At 42.5% G+C, this 17756-nt stretch overlaps 1 pseudogene; it reads left to right on the forward strand.

Annotated features, from left to right (window-relative positions):
- Positions 1-6390: 6390 nt before the first annotated feature.
- On the forward strand, positions 6391-16810 carry LOC101704632 (histone lysine acetyltransferase CREBBP pseudogene; annotated as a pseudogene).
- Positions 16811-17756: the final 946 nt, after the last annotated feature.

A 17756-nucleotide genomic window follows, 5' to 3' on the forward strand; every position in this document is an offset into this window, starting at 1 on the left:
AAAAATCACTCTTTCAGAGCTATTTTCATAGACCAAACCCTACCACACCGCCTGGTCTCAGGTTTTTCTTTGAAATTTTGGTGAAAGCTTTCATGACTCCTTAACTGCTGCATTTTGTGTGCCTTCAAAACCAGCAACATGTGCACAAGGCCAAGGTCCACTGCTGCTACTGACCCTACCTGAACCCACTTGAACCATGGCTGTAGTGCTAATTTGTGGATGGACACAGGAAAATGAATCCCAAGGTAAAATTCCTCTAGGTGGCTCTATGTGACCAGGGTCCCTCCAGCTCTCTTCTCAAAGGATGATGAAGGATGGTTACATCTTTACATCTTGGAGATGATGCTGAGTTTCTGAGATGCCCTCAAGGCTTTTTTCATATTGTCCTAGTGCAAAGTATGTACATTTCATTTTAATGGAGCTAATCTCTTGAGCAACTGTACCTTATTTGCCAATACCTTTAGCCATGCTCCTTTCCCAGGGAAACTGCACTTTCTAAGTTTTCCTCTCTGTTCCCCTTTGCTTCTCACTGTCACAGTAAAGTGAGTTAAAGATAGCTAGTAACATGCATGCCACTGCCTGAAAGCTGTACTGCCTTGAATTTCTTCCATCTAAGAAACTAGTCTAACTTGCTAATCTTTGCCTCCCTCCAAGTCTCAGGTCATGGAGCAAAGGAAGCCAAATGCTTTGATTTGATGTAACCTAGGTGACCTGTAGTCCAGACCCAATAGGATCCACTTTCCATTGGACACTTCATGAGCTTAACCTTTACTGTCCACATTTCATCAGCATTCTGATCTTCTCACCAGAATCATCCACCACACTTAGTATGCACCCTCCATGCTTTTTCTAGTCTAGTCCTCCAAACCTTTTCAAATCTCTCCCCAAATTCAATTCCATGGCCTTCCCCATCATCAAGTAGAATCATAGCAATGACCCCCTTGGAGGTGCCAATTTTTGTCACTGTGGCAGAATACTTGAGGCGATACATTTAGATGAGTTGGGCTATTGAGACCCTGGGTTTTCATCACAGTTGTCTCTGTTGCTTTCAGACCCATGTTAAGGCTGTCCATCATGCAGGGAGCATGGGACATAGAAGGCTGCTCATTCATGGCATCCAGGAAGCAAAAGAAATGAGGACACTTCAGGTTCCCACTGTGCCTTCCAAGAGCTCAGCTTCCTTCCTTGAGGCCCCAAGTCCTAAATGTACCCCCATAGCACCATAGGTAGGTGTCCTTTAACACATGGGCCGTGGGGGACACTTACCTGAACATATGCTTAAGCCAAGAGTAGTGTTTGGGACTTCACATTTCAGTGTGCAATGGTGGTGAATTTCTCAAACCTCTCTGGGTGCTTCCTTTCTTCTTCCTTGTATTATCACAGGGTGGGAAGTTTCATGCACTACCTCAATGCAAAATACCTTGAAGGTAGAAGCTGTCTGTTATTTACTGATATGTACATTTAGTAAAGTGGTACCTTGGTTCACAAACTTTTTCCACATTTCTGGTCACAAACCAAATTAGATGAGAGATGAATCAAATTCAGTTGTTAGATTCAATGTTGACCTTATGGAGAAATTTGATTCAGTTCTCATCCAATTCAGTTTGCAAACAGAATTGTGGAAAGAATTAATTTCATGAACCAAAGTATAGGTGATAATGGAAAGAATGAATGAATTGTGTGTTGTCTTTCCTGAAAAATTGACTCTATTGATAAGAAGTAAACATGGGCCCCCTTGAAAATTTGTAACAGGACTTTTTTGATCATCTTCCCATTTTATAGGCCTCCCTTTCTTTAAAGCCCATTGTTGTAGCTTTCTTTGGGGGCACATGATTTCTTTGTAACCTGTATGCCATGGCACTATGCACTTACAGCAGCAGCTACCTTTCTTGATTTCCTAGTCATTTCTTGCCATAATAGATCTCTGCTGTGTGACCAAACAGTGACTCTGGAAGGGTCCACTGGTAACTGCCAAGGGCAAGCAGCCCTTGTTTCAGTTTCTTGAGATGGCTAAGCTGATGATGCCTTTGAGGCTCTGCTCATCAGCAGGGGAACAAGCTGAGCTGCTGGGCTGGTCCTAAAGTCACCTAGGGTTTAGCTTATCCACAGGGTGGATTCTCTGGAGAGAAGGTGCAGCTATTTGAGTTCAACAGTTAGACAAGAATGCAGTAAGTGCCCTGATGTCTGCAGATCTGGATTGATGAATTGCCATGCTCTGTATGAATAAATAGTTGATATTTGGGGTCTTTGAGGCTCTAGAGAATTCTCATGAAACTCCCAGGTGTGGAAGAGCACATCCCTGCATGTTTTATAGATTCCCTGGTTGGAACTGCCTTCTTATTTTGTACCAGATACCAGCTGATCTAGCACTCCAGCTCCTCTTCCCTCTGCCTCTTCCCTATCAGATGAAAACAAGATTGGCTTCCTGGAGGCTGGGGATTTAGCTCAGTGGTTTTGCTGCCTGCTGCACAAGTGCAAGGACCCAAATTGGATCCCCGGTACCAAAACAATTTGGCTTCCTGGGAAGTGTACTTGTGCTGCTATGGAAGCTAGATAGCAGCTTTCCATTTCTAGGTGGAGTCCTGGCTCTGTTGCAGTTTGCCATCTTAAAAGAGGAGCAGCACAGTTAAACTTATGCCATTTTTCCTACACTTTGAATGCAGATTATTAGCCAATTCCATGTAAAATACAGGTGATTCAGATTATTTCCACACTTAACAGGTTTTACAAAGGTATTTTTGCATGTGACTCTTCCATCTGGGGGAGTGGAGCTGGTACTGCTATTTCAACCTCTCCTTGGTGTCACTCTCTGATGGCATATTAGTCAGCTTTCCCACTCCTGAGACAAAATCCTCAACATCTTTGTAAAAGGACAGTCTGAATCACCTGTGTCTGACTACAGTGGCCTTGGGTTAGAGACAAACTCCCTGGAAGGCTGGCCTTAAACTCCACAGACAGCATGCATGCCCTACCTATCATTGTACTAGTCTCAATGATGGTGGACTTGGATCACCCTAGCGACACATGAGCCTTGGCAGACAAGGAATGCTGGCTTTGTGCTGCACTGGGCATGGTGCTCCATAGCTGAGGTGACCCCTGTCACTATGTGGCTGCAGATACAAGTTTAGAGACCTCCTCACAAGTTCTGCCCATTATCAGCAGCAGGTTTACTGTTCACAGACATTGTCTGATAAAGCTTGACTACAAAGACTGCAATAAGTTGTCTTCTTCCATGTATACAACTGTGTACACAACACCATGTACACACCAGGTATACACCACCATAAGGACCAAGGATTGCTAGGGAAACAAGGCTTCAGCAAATGGACAGTGCAAAGTGCAATGATGCTACCGAGATGGAGTTGCATGGCTACAACACATAAAAATGCAAAGTGACTGGTGAGGAAGCTCAGCACATTTCAAAATATCACAGAAGAACAATTGTGGAAAAGCAGCAAACATTGGATGTATAAGTAATTAAACAGAAAGTTTGAAATGTTGCAAAAATAAAACAAAAAATCTTGAAACTGTTTAACAAAATTAAAATGCAATGAAATACATCACCAACAATTGATCCCAAAATAAAGTTACTCTGCATGTAAAGCAAAATAAACAGGAAAATTTTTTTAAAGAGATAAAAGGAAAAAGTCTTATAGGATTTGTAGAACAATATGAAAGGGAAAACTTTTGAGTCATTATAATGAAAAGAAAGAAAGCTATGAAAAAGGAGGAACAAGGCATAGCTAAAGAAAACCAGTAGAAAGTTCTCAAAATCCAGAGACATTTGAAAATATAAAGCATACCAGTAAATGCAAGGACACATTTAAATAAAGAATATTCAGATTTTAGAGTGGTGCTATGTAAATTAGTTATATGTTTAGTAGAAGGGTTGAAAGACAAAATTATCAAAATAATAATTAAAAAGCTTATCAATGAATATTTAATACAAAAATATAAATTGTATTATAAAGTGAAAATGTGGGTGAAAAGTTTTAACAGTAGACTTTTTGGTAATAAAACTAAGTTACTACTAGTTTAAAATAACTTGTTATAAGATATATTTATAATATGAATGAATCAACAAAGCAAAATATACATTAAATGCACAAAAATTAAAAAGCAAAAAAGCAAGTCATTCTGTTAGAGAAAATAATAGCCAGAAAAGATTTCAATGAGAGGACATATCTACAAAACAACTAGAGAATAAAATGTCCATAGTAATTTCTTATCAATAAACATCTTTAATATAAGTATATTAAATCCTCTGATAAAAAGGCATAGATTGCTAAATGTATTTTCCAAAAAAGACTCAGTTTTACATTGCTCACAAAATACTCCTTTTATGTATAAAGATTCACACAGACTTCAAGTGAAGGAAGGAAAAAGTGGATTCCATGGACATGAACACCAAAAGGAACCCAGAATACCAATTCATATACCAGATTTAATAAACCAGGTTTACAATAAAACACTGCAAAAAAAAAGATGAGAAGGTGGCCAGGATTCCTCAACAGAAGAACTTCAGCAAACATGACACAGCACATTGACAGAATTTCTTTAAAGCCCTCACTTCAACAGATACAGATGTATTTGACAAACTTCCACATCATTTTCTTGTAAAAATTCTCAAAAAAGTTAGTATAAAAGGAATATATCTTAATGTAATAAAGGTATTCTATGACCACAGCACAGGTAACATATTACAGGGAATACTGGAAAGTTTGTTCTATAATATCTGGAAAGAGACAAAGATGTTTGTGTCCACCAGTTCTATTCAACATACCATTGGATGTCCTGTCCAGACAAATATGGCAGGATGACAAATACAATGCTTTTAAATGAAGAAAAATTTCACATTTTCCCTACTTTCAGATACGATTACCTGATGTTTAAAATAATTCTAAAAACTGCAGCAAAAAAAAAAGAAAAAAAAAAGGTGGCCTTGAATTCAGTAAAAACACAGAATAAAAACTCTTACAAAAAATAGTACTTTTTCTATATAAAGATTGTGAACTTCTTAAAAAAGAAGTCTAGAAAACAATTTCCTTTATAGTAATTACAAAAAAATTGTTGCCTCTATTGAAGCTTTCTACAATAAAAACTATGACACATTTAAAAACACAAAATAGAGTAAGAGATGTCATCCCGTGTTCATGGAAACATAATATCTGACTTCCAAAATTACAAAGATATAATAAATAAGAGAGCATCATATTGGCATACAGTCACACATGAACACCAGCAAAACAGATTAGAGAACCCAGGAATAAATCACATTTACAGCCAACTGATTTTTATAAAGGAGCCAAGAACACAAATTTAGAAAGAGAAGTCTCTTTAATAAATGGTACTAGGGAAACTGACATCTCCACACAGAAGAATGAAGAGAGGCCCCTGTCTCTTAGGACACACAAATACCAACTCAAAACGGATGATAGGTGTCAATTTATAAAATCAAAACAATTCAAAAGTACTAGAAGGCACAAGAGCAAACTCCGTAGCTTTAATCTGAGAGCATTTTGGACAGGACCTCCAAAGCATGGCCGCAAGATTAAAGAAAGACAGATGGATGGAATTTCGTAAGACTGACATGGTTCTGCACGGTGGAGGCAATGGGAAAAAGAGTGAAGAGAAACCTGCACAATGGGAGACAACATTTGCAAGCTGTAAAACCTGAAAAGGGATTAATACCTATAAAATGTAAGACAATAGTTTAAAAAAAAACCTGATTAAAATATAAGCCAAAACTAGGCCCCGCAGGTCCTTGGCCCCACAACAGCCCAAGCACCCCACTCTGCCCTGGGGTCGGCACCCACCCCGGAAGCCCCACTGGCTTCTTGGCTTGACCTCCTGGAGCCTGGTGCCACCCACCCGGGATAGGGGGAGTGGAGGCGGGGAGGGCGCCACAGTGGTGGTTCTGCTTGGCGCATTGTTTTTCCTTAAGGTAGCCTTGGGCCAGGGTCATTCAGTGGAGCCCAGAACCCCTGGTCTTCTGGCCATGGGCGAATTCATTAAGTGGGGAGGTGGGGTGAGGCGACTGCAACCTGGCTCCAGGTTCCTGGGAGCTGCCTGAGTTGCCAGGCAGGGCGTTGCCATTGCCAGCGGGTCCCTGGGGGCGGCCGGGCTGCCTGGTGCCCCCGCCGCAGAGTGTCCCATTGGGGAGGCAGGGAGGGGATGAGGGGGTCGAGGCCAGTGGTGGCAGGGGCCAGGGGCTGGCAGTGAGCACTGTGGGGTGCTGTTGCTGAGGCTGAGATTTGGCCACTGCCTCCCCCACCTGGCCTGCACCTAGGCTGGGCCCCTGCCCCTGCTCGTCCTGACCTGGCTTCTTTGCTCCATGCTGCTAGCCAAGCCCCCTGCCATGCCTGGAGCTATTTTCTGGAGTAGTTGAAGATGGCTGAGAACTTGCTGGACAGACCACCCAACAGCAAAGGAGGCAAACTCAGGTGGCCCGGCTTCTCCCCGAATGACAGCACAGATTTTGCATCTTTGTCTTGGAAAATGATCTTCCTGAAGACCTGATCCCCAATGGAGAATTAGTCCTATTAAACAATGGGAACCTTGTTCCAGATGCTGCTTCCAAACATAAACAATTGTCCGAGCTTCTTCAAGGAGGCACTGACTCAATTATCAACCCAGGAATAGGAAATGCAAGCACCAGCAGCCCTGTGCAGCAGGGCCTTGGGGGCCATGCCCAAGGGCAGCCAAACAGGAACATGGCCAGCCTAGGTGTCATGGGCAAAAGCCCCTTGAACCAGGGAGATTCATCAGCTGCCAGCCTTCCCAAAACAGGCAGCCAACACCTCTGGACCCACAACCCCTGCTTCCCAAGCACTGAATCCACAAACACAAAAGCAAGTAGGGCTGGTAACCAGCAGCCCTGCCACATCTGAGACTGGACCTGGGATCTGCATGAATGCCACCTTTAACCAGACCCACCCTGGCCTCTTCAACAGTAACTCTGGCCATAGTTTAATGAATCAGGCTCAACAAGGGCAAGCTCAAGTCATGAATGGATGTCTTGGGGCTGCTGGTAGAGGAAGGGGAGCTGGAATGCAGTACCCTGCTCCTGCCATGCAGGGAGCCATAAGCAACGTCCTGACCGAGATCTTAACCCAGGTTTCCCCGCAAATGGCTGGCCACATGGGACTGAACATGGCACAGGCAGGAGGCATGACCAATATGGGAATGACTGTTAACATGAGTCCATTTGGACAGCTCCACTTTAATCAAACTGGAGGGCAGCAAATGGGAGCCAATGGGGTAAACCCGCACTTATCCAGCAAACAGAGCATGGTCAAGAGTTTGCCTATCTTCCCTAATGACATCAAGAATATGTCACTCACCAATGTGCCAAATACGTCACAAATGCAAACATCGGTGGGAATTGTTCCCACACAAGCAATTGCAACAGGTCCCACCGCAGATCCTGAAAAACACCAATACAGCAGCAGCTGGTTCTACTGCTTCATGCTCATAAATGTCAGTGACAAGAACAAGCCAATGGAGAGGTTTGGGCCTGCTCCCTACCACATTGTGGAACCATGAAAAATGTTTTGAATCACATGACGCATTGTCAGGCTGGGAAAGCCTGCCAAGTTGCCCATTGTGCATCTTCAGGACAAATCATCTCTCATTGGAAGAAGTGCACATAACATGACTGTCCTGTTTGCCTCCCTTTGAAAAATGCCCATGACAAGCAAAACCAACAAACCATCTTGGGGTCTCCAGCTAGGGGAATTCAAAACACAATTGGTTCTGTTGGCACAGGGCATCAGAATGCCACTTCTTTAAGTAACCCACATCCCATAGACCTGAGCTCCATGCAGTGGGCCTATGCTCCTCTTGGACTGCCCTATAGGAACCAGCCCCCAATGCAGCTGCAGCCTCAGGTTCCTGGCCAGAAACCATCACAGCCTCCAGCTCACCAGCAGATGAGGTCACTCAACCCTCTGGGAAATAACCCGATGAACATTCCAACAGGAGGAATAACAGCAGATCAACAACCACCAAACTTGATTTCAGAATCAGCTTTTCCAACTTCCTTGGGGGCCACCAATCCACTGATGAATGATGGCTCAAACTCTCATAACACTGAAAACCTCAGCACAACACCTACAGCAGCACCTCCTTCTAGCACTGGTGTTTGGGAAGGCTGGCATGAACATGTTACTCAGGATCTGTGGAGCCATTTAGTACATAAACTCATTCAAGCCATCTTCCCAACCCCAGACCCTGCTGCTCTGAAGGATTGCCCCATGGAAAACTTGGTTGCCTATGCTAAGAAAATTGAGGGAGACAGGTATGAGCCTGCTAACAGCAAGGATGAATACTATCACTTATTAGCAGAGAAAATCTATAAGATACAAAGAGAACTAGGAGAAAACTGGAGGTCATGTTTACATAAGCAAGCATCCTGGGTAAGCAGCCAACTTTAACAGCCCCTGGGGCACAGGGCCCTGAGATCCCACCTGGGCAGTCTGTGAGACCTCCAAATAGGCCCCTGCCACTGCCAGTGAACTGCATGCAGGTTTCTCAAGGGATGAATTCATTTAATCCAATGTCCTTGGAGAATGTGCAGTTACCACAAGCACCCATGGGACCACGTGCAGCCTCCCCAGTGAACCACTCTATCCAGATAAACAGCATGGCCTCCATTCCAGGGATGGCCATTTCTCTTTCCCAAATGCCTCAGCCTCCAAACATGATAGGCACACATGCCAACAACATAATGGCCCAGGTACCTGCTCAGAACCAGTTTCTGACACAGAGTCAGTACCCATCATCCAGTGGGGTAGAGGGTGAACAGTGTGGGAATGGGGCAGCCAGCAGCCCAGAAAGGCATGTCACAGGGCCAGGTACCTCGTGTTGCTCTTCCTAATCCTATGAACATGCTGGGGCCCCAAGCCAGCCAGCTTCCTTGCCCAACAGTGACCCAGTCAACCTTGCACATGATGCCACCTCCTAGTTCCACAGCTGCTGGCATGCCATCTCTCCAGAACCTGATGCCACCTAGGATGATGCCTCCCCAGCCAGTAGCTCCCACTCAGCCTTCCATTCCCATTTCATCTTCTGGGCAGACTCCTACCCCAACTCCTTGCTCAGTGCCCAGTGCTACCTAAGCCCAAAGAACCCCTACAGTGCAGGTAGCAGCCCAGGTGACCCCGCAGCCTCAAACCCCAGTCCAGCTGCCATCTGTGGCCACCCTTCAGTCATCACAGTAGCAGCAACAGATACCTGTACACACTCAGCCTCCTGGCACACTGCTTTCCCAGGCAGCAGCCAGCATTGATAACAGGGTCCCCACACCCTCCTCAGTGGCTAGTGCCAAAACCAATTCCCAACAGCCAGTACCTGATATACCTGTGCTGGAAATGAAGCACCAGAGGTGCAGACTGAGGACACTGAGCCTGATCCTGGTGAATCCAAGAAGGAGTCTCAATCTGAGATGATGGAGGAAGATTTACAAGGATCTTTCCAAGGTAAAGAAGAAAGAGACACACATAGAGCAGAAGTGAGAACCAGTGGGAGTGGATGAGAAGAAATCTGATATACAAGTGGAAGCTAAAGAGGAAGAAGAGAGTACTGCTAATGGTACAGCTTCTCAGTCAACATCCCCTTTGCAGCCATGCAAAAAAATCTTTAGACCCGAGGATCTACGCAAGGCACTTATACCAGGTAGAAGCTTTCTACCGAGAGGACCCAGAATCCTTACCTTTTCAGCAGCCTGTAGATCCTCAGCTCCTGAGAATTCCAGATTATTTTGACATTGTGAAGAATCCCATGGACCTTTCTACCATCAAACAGAAGCTGGATGGATACAGGGCAGTATCAAGAACCCTGGCAATATGTAGATGATGTCTTGCTTATGTTCAACAATGCCTGGCTCTATGATCATAAGACATTTCGGGTCTATAAGTTTCACAGTAAACTCACAGAGGTCTTTGAGCAAGGAATTGACCCCGTTATGCAGTCCCTTGGATATTGCTGTGGACGCAAGTATGAGTTTTCCCCACAAATTTTGCGCTGCTATGGGAAGCAGCTGTACAAAGTTCCTCAAGATGCAGCTTACTACAGCTATCAGGTATCATTTCTATGAGAAGTGTTTCACAGAGATCCAGGGTGAGAATGTGACCCTGGGTGATGACCCTACACAGCAATTTCCAAGAATCAGTTTGAAAACAAGAAAAATGATACTTTAGATCCTGAACCTTTTATTGATTTCAAGGAGTGTGGCTGGAAGATGCAGCAGATTTGTGTTCTGCACTATGACATCATCTGGCCTTCAGGCTTTGTGTGTGACAACTGCTTGAAGAAAATTGACAGAACTGGAAAAGAAAACAAATTCAGTGCTAAGAGACTGCAGGCCTCTACATTGGGAAACCACTTGGAAGACTGAGTGCACAAGTTTTTAAAACTCCAGAATCACCCTGAACCTGGGGAGTTTTTGTCACAGTCTTGGCCAGCTCCAACAAGACTGTGGAGGTCAAGCCTGGGATGACGTCATGATTTGTGGATTCTGGGGAAATGTCTGAGTCTTTCCCATACTGAATAAAGCCCTCTTTGTTTTCAGGGAAATTGATGGAGTAGATGTGTGTTTCTTTGGAATGCATGTCCAAGAATACAGCTCTGATTGTTACCCCCCAAACACAAGACCTATGTATATATCTTATCTGGACAGTATTCATTTCTTCTGGCCCATTGCCCCCAGACAGGTGTTTACCATGGGATCCTTATTGGTTACCTCACATATGCAAAGAAATTAGGGTATGTAACAGGGCAAATCTGGGCCTGTCCCCCAAGAGAAGGAGATGACTATATATATTTCATTGCCACCCTGCAGATCAAAAGATCCCCAAACCAAATCCACTACAAGAGTGTTACAGGCAGATGCTGAACAAAACATTTGCAGCGCAGATCATTCACAATTACAAGGACATCTTCAAACAAGCAACTGAAGACAGGCTCACAAGTGCCAAGGAGTTGCCCTATTTTGAAGGAGAGTTCTGGCCCAATGTCTTGGAAGAGAGCATTAAGGAACTAGAACAAGAAGAGAGGAAGAAAGAAGAGAGCATCGCAGCTAGCAAGACACCTGAGAGCAGTCAGAGTGACAGCAAGAATGCCAAGAAAAAGAACAATAAGAAGACCAACAAGATTTTTGGGTGTTGACCTTGTAACCAGCTACTTGACTGAATTGGGTTATCAAGTCTAGAAGACTTTTGGTGGAGTTCTTGGGATCTTCTATATGCAGTATAATGTCATCTGCAAATAATGACAATTTGACTTCTTCATTTCTTATTTTTATTCTTTTATTTCTTTCTCTTGTCTAATTGCTGTGGCTAATGTTTCCAAAACTATATTGAACAAGAGTGGTGATAGTGGACATCCTTGTCTTGTTCCTGATTTTAGTGTGAAGGAATTCTGTTTTTGACCATTTAGTATGATATTGGCTGTTGGTTTTTCCTAGATGGCTTCTACCAGCTTGAGGTAGAGACCATCTATTATTCCAATTTTTGGTAGGGTTTTTATCATAAATGCATGTTGGATTTTGTCAAATGCTTTTTCTGCATCTATAGAGATAATCATATGGTTTTTGTCCTTGGCTCTATTGATATAGTGTATTACATAGATTGATTTTCGTATATTGAACCATCCCTGCATCCCTGGGATGAATCCCACTTGATCAGGGTGTATGATCTTCTTAATGATCTTCTGCATTCTGTTTATCATTATCTTATTAAGGATTTTTTGCATCTATGTTCATTAGTGAGATTGGCCTATAGTTCTCCTTTTTGGTTGGGTCTTTCTCTGCTTTGGGGATCAAGGTGATGCTTGCTTCCAGGAATGAATTTGGGAGTATTATTTCCCTTTCAGTTTCATTGAAGAGTTTAAACAGTAGAATTTCATTGAGGAGTTTAAACAGTAGAGGCAGCAGTTCCTCTCTAAATGTCTTGTGGAATTCAGCAGTGAAGCCATCAGGGCCGGGGGATTTCTTAATTGATAAGTTTTTAATTACATTTTCAATTTCATTGGTTGATATTGGGTTGTTCAGAATTTTTAGGTCTTCTTCATTCAACTTTGGTAATTCATATGTATCTAGGAATCTGTCCATTTCTTCTGTGTTGTCCATCTAATTGGCAAATAGGTTCTGGAAGTAGGTATTGATGATCCTCTGGATTTCTGCTGTGTGTGTTGTAATTTCACCCTTTTCATTCCTAATTGCATGGATTTGGGCCTTTTCTTTACTTTTCTGATAAGGTTGGCTAAGGGTTTGTCAATTTTGTTGATTCTTTCAAAGAAAGTCAACACACAAAAATCAATAGCTTTCCTCTACACGAATGACAGACTCACTGAGAGAGAAATAGGGCAAATAATTCCTTTCAAAATAGCATAGAGAAAACTGAAATAACTAGGAATCAACCTGATGAAAGAAATCAAAGACCTCTTCTCTGAAAACTATGGCACTCTGAAAAGAGAGATTGAAGATGATATCAGAAAATGGACAGACATCCCCTGCTCCTGGGTAGGAAGGATTAATATAGTGAAAATGGCCATACTTCCAAAACTGCTATATAGATTTAATGCAATTCAATTGAGATCCCAGCAGCATACTTCATGGACCTTGAGAAAACAATGCAAAAATTCATTTGGAACAAGGAGAGACCCAGAATAGCAAAAGCAATTCTAGGTAACAGACATGGCAGGGGGTATCACAATCCCCAACCTGCAACTCTACTACAAAGCTACTGTGATAAAAACAGCATAGTACTGGCAAAGAAACAGACCTGAGGACCAGTGCAACAGATTGGAAGATACAGAAATGCCAGACACACTCGGCCATCTCATCTCGAATAAAGGAGCCAAACACCCTCACTGGAGGAAAGATAGCCTATTTAATAAATGGTGCTGGAAAAATTGGGTTTCAACTTGCCAAAGATTAAAACTAGACCTATATCACTCACCATGCACTAAACTAAAATCAAAATGGATTAAAAATCTAAATATTAAAATAGAAACTCTGAACCAGTTGGAACAGAGGTTAGGTAGAACCCTTGAAGACATCTGTGTAGGAAAAGATTTTATGAACAAAACCTCAGTTGCCTGTGAACTAGCACAAACAATCAACAAGTGAGATCTCTTCTTATTAAAAAGCTTCTGCACAGCAAGAGAAACCACCAGCAGTGTGAAAGACAACCCACAATGTGGGAAAAAAATCTTCACCTGCTCTTCCTCAGACAAAGGTCTGCTATCTCTTATCTATAAAGAACTTAAAAACATCAGACCTCCCAAATTTAAAGACCACATCTGAAAATGGGCATCTGAAATGAACAGGCATTTCTCAGACAAAGAAGTAGAAGTAGAAAATAAATGCATGAAAAAAAATTCAACATCACATGTCCTTCGAGAGATGCAAATGAAAACAAAGATGAGATTCCACCTCACTCCAGAAAGAATGGCTGCTATCATGAAATTAACCAATAACAAGTGCTGGCTGGGCTGCAGGGTAAGAGGAACCCTCCTCCACTGCTTGTGGGAGTGTAGACTGGTACCAGCACTGTGGAAATCAGTATGGAGATACCTCAAAGAACTAGGACTGGAAGTCCCATTTGACCCCACTATTCCACTGCTGGGGATCTTCCCCAAAGAATTAAGAGAATCACACCACAGTGATATATGTGTGCCCATGCTCATAGCAGCACAGTGTGTGATAGCTAAAATTTGCAAACAGCCCAAATGCCCATCAATTGGGACGGGATCAAGAAAATGTGTGGTTTTTTTAATAAAATGGAGTACTACTCAGCCATAAAAATGAGAAATTAGAGACATTTATAGCAAAGTGGATGCACATTGAGGTGATACTCTTAAGTGAAATAAATAGGACACACATGTATAAATACCAAATAGTTTCTCTGGTATGAGAAATTGAAAGTGTAAATAAGGACTAAATATATAATAGGTAATGTGAAATTGGAAGAAAAGGGGCAAAGGGGAAGGAAGTGGGAGGGCTAGAGAAAAGGATAGAAGGGAATGGGATTAATATGAGAAAATGGAAAAATAGGAACAAAATCTTTGTAAATAGGGAGGAATTGAGGGATTGAAGGGAGGGCTGGGCAAGGGTGAAAAATAAGATCCAAGAGAGATTATGTAAAGTTGCAAATTTCCAATGATTGTTACAGGAATCTTGAAAAGAAATGCTCAATGACACACACGTCAGGGAAAACAAATAAGATTTACTTGCAAGCTGGTGAGATCACCAGAAACTGGTCTGGTCAAAGTCAGCTCCCTCTTTTGTTAGTCTCTTCTCTTTAATACTGTTGTTAGTCAATATCTCCTTGCTTGTGTTGTTTGATGTATAAATACAATTCTGGTTCCTACCTACAAACCAGAGACACAAGATAGGCACATATACATTGTAAATTCACTTAGGCATTTGCAACTTTGTTAGGTTAAAATGTTATCTATAATTAAATTACTGGTTAACACCTTAAACATCAAGAGCAACAGAAAAAAGCAAATCTTAAAAGAATACACTACTTATTTTGCTTCTACAATTACCTTCATAGTCAATCTACTAAGCTACTTAAAACTTTTTCTATCAATGTGATTTGCTGGAAGCTTCAGGTCTATGTGTACTTTTGCTAGCAAGGCATGGTAATTGTTTTATTGTTTGGACACCTGGCCCTATTCAAGTGGGGGGTTGAGGTTAAGAAATGCTGCAGGCATTTCCTTATCTAGGGATGGTGCTATTGCCTGTAGTCATTTTGCATATTCCTTAACTTGATGAATGTCATTATATTGTATACCTAAAATGTACCAATGGTTAGAATGTATAATCGATAATGCAAAATAGGAAGAAAAGGTCCAAAGGGGTAGGGGTAGTGGGAGGGACAGGGGAAAGGAAAGAAGGGAAAGGAAAAATGCTGAGAAATGGAAAAAATGGAAATAAAGTCTTTGTAAATAGGGAAGGGTGGAGGGGGTGAAGGGAGGGCTAGGAATGGGGAAAAATAAGAACCAAGATGCATTATGTAAAGGTACAATTCCCAATGAGAAATGTTATTGTGTTGTATACCTAAAATGTACCAATAAAAGAATTTAACAACAACAAAAAAGAGCAACAAGAATAACAGCAGCATTAGCCGCACCAATAAGAAGAAGCTCAGCATGCCCATGTAAGACCAAGGGCCTTACCAAACGCTCCAAGGAGCTTACTACAGCGAGGACCACCCGGGAAGGAACACACCGGCCATGTTGGGAAAACAGACCTTTATTAGTCTGGCCAGATGGCACTCCCGAAGCAAAATAGCTCAGAGAGGCAACTGGTTCACAGTCTGAGGCTGTTTTATAGGGGGTTGAGGGGGGTTTAACATGTGGATTCACAGAAAAAAAGAGCAAAGGTTAGTGGCTCACTGTCACATGCTGATGGTCAGCAGACATCCTGACTAATAGTTACGACCACCCTGTTTACAGATTGTCCTATAGATACTGGGCCCCGGGACATTTGGATTTAGGGCAAACAGATGGTTGAGTAATCTAGTCCTATTACTGATTGTCCATTGTCTCAAGGTAAACACACTCCAACCATCAAATTTACAACAGAACCTAGGGGAGTAATTAATTTTTGAATCACACAGTGCCACACCCAGTGTGTCCAACAACCTGTCCCAGAAGATTTATGCCACCATGGAGAAACACAAAGAGGCCTTTTTCATGAATCACTTGCATGCTGGGCCTGTTATCAACACTCTGTCCCCAATTGTGAATGCTGACCCACTGTTGAGCTGTGACTTCATGTACAGGTGTGGTGCTTTTCTCACCCCGGCCAGAGATAAGCACTGGGAGTTTTCTTTCTTGTGCCACTCCAGGTTGTCTGCACTGTGCATGCTGGTGGAACTGCATATCCAGGGCCAGGATCACATTGTCTATAGCTGTAATCAATGCAAGTAACATGTGGAGACATGCTGGCACTGCACTGTGTGTGAGGAACAGGACCTTTGCATCAACTGCTACAACACAAAGAGCCACACCCATAAAATGATGAAATGGGGCCTGGGGCTGGATGATACGGGGAGTAGCCAGGATGAGCCATAGCCCAAGAGACCCCAGGAGGCCCGGACATTTAAGCATCCATTGGTGCATCCAGTCCTTGGTACATGCTTGCCAGTGTGGCAATGCCAATTGTTCACTGCCATCCTGCCAGAAGATGAAACGGAGTTGTGCAGCACACCAAGGGCTGCAAATGCAAAACCAATGGAGGCTGCCCAGTGTGCAAGCAGCTTATTGCTCTTTGCTGCTATCATGCCAAACACTGCCAAGAAAACAAATGCCCAGTGCCCTTCTGCCTCAACATCAAACATAAGCTCCACCAGCAGCAGATACAGCACCACCTGCAGCAGGCCCATCTCATGTGCCAGCATATGGCTCCCATGAACACCCGCAATGCGCCTTAGCAGAGTTTGCCTTTGCCTACCTCAGTACTGCCCTGGACACCCACACATCAGCCCAGCACACCATAGACACCACAGCCCCCTGCCCAGCCCCAGCCCTCACCCATGAGCATGTCATTAGCTAGCTTCCCAGTGTGACCAGGAGTCAGCCCCCCATGACAGTGTACACTGGAAAGCCCACCAACCAGGTGCAGGCCTCTCCATCCCCTGCCCAGTCTCCACTGAAAGCAGTGGAAGCACCCTGGCAGATTGAGTGTGAAGCCCAACAAGTAAAACTTGAAATGAGGAAAAGCAGTTCTAGTGTAAATCACGCAAGCACTACAATTACTATAAAAAAGAAAATTCAAGAAGATTCAACCACTGTATAGAATGGTAAAATACCAATTTACTTCTTATATCATATTGTTAAACTGTGTAGAACAGAGAAAAAGGGTGGTCCTTCTTGAATTCATGTACGTGGTATTAACATTTAGTGTTCAGGGTTTTTTTCATTATGAAAATGCTGTTTTCAACATTGTGCTTGGACTATGCATGTGTTTTTTGCCCCATTGTATATAAAGTATACTTAAAATTGAAAAAAAATATATAAGCCAAAGATGTGAATAGGCATTTGTCAAAGCAAAACATCTGAATAAATGACCAATTAGTACATGAAAAATGGTCATTATTACTAACCACCAAAAACCCAGATGTGGGTCCTGATTACATGGATACATGCATCCACCTCTCAGCAAGAATCGAAGAAGAGCCCATGAAAATGGAAAAGGAATTCATTCACAATTTGGCTAAATTGGGAAACCAGATAAATTTCTCCAACTAAGAACACATTTTATTGGAATTTATTTATTTATTTATTTGTTTGTTTATTTGTATGAGCGAATCAAACTCGGGACCTTTCACTTGTGAGGCAGGTGGTGGAATCACTGAGCTAAATCCCTGTCCCCTTTTTATCACATTTTAAATGTACTTTGTATTTGACTTAGTTTTTAAGTGTCTATATAGTATGGCTGAGAAAAGATTTCAATATAGTCCATCTTTAACACATCTTTTATTGAAGTCTTGAACTGTAAATACCTTCTGAGATGAGAATAAATAAAGCAAGTTTTCCCCTCAGTGGTGAAAGGAACATAGCTCTTGTCAACTGGCTATAAACAATATACAAGGTGATAACTCAGCAACAGGACTTACATTTACAGCACATTAAGGCAACAATAGAGATGGACTCAGGATAATAAGACTTTGAAATGAAGTAAAACACATTACATGTCATTTTAAACATTAGTTTAGTCAACCAGAAGTATAAACCAAAGTTTA

The sequence above is a fragment of the Heterocephalus glaber genome, unplaced genomic scaffold (genome assembly GCF_053883595.1).
Source record: "Heterocephalus glaber isolate CG9 unplaced genomic scaffold, H.glaber_assembly_v1.0 deba00001673, whole genome shotgun sequence".
NCBI lineage: Eukaryota > Metazoa > Chordata > Mammalia > Rodentia > Bathyergidae > Heterocephalus > Heterocephalus glaber.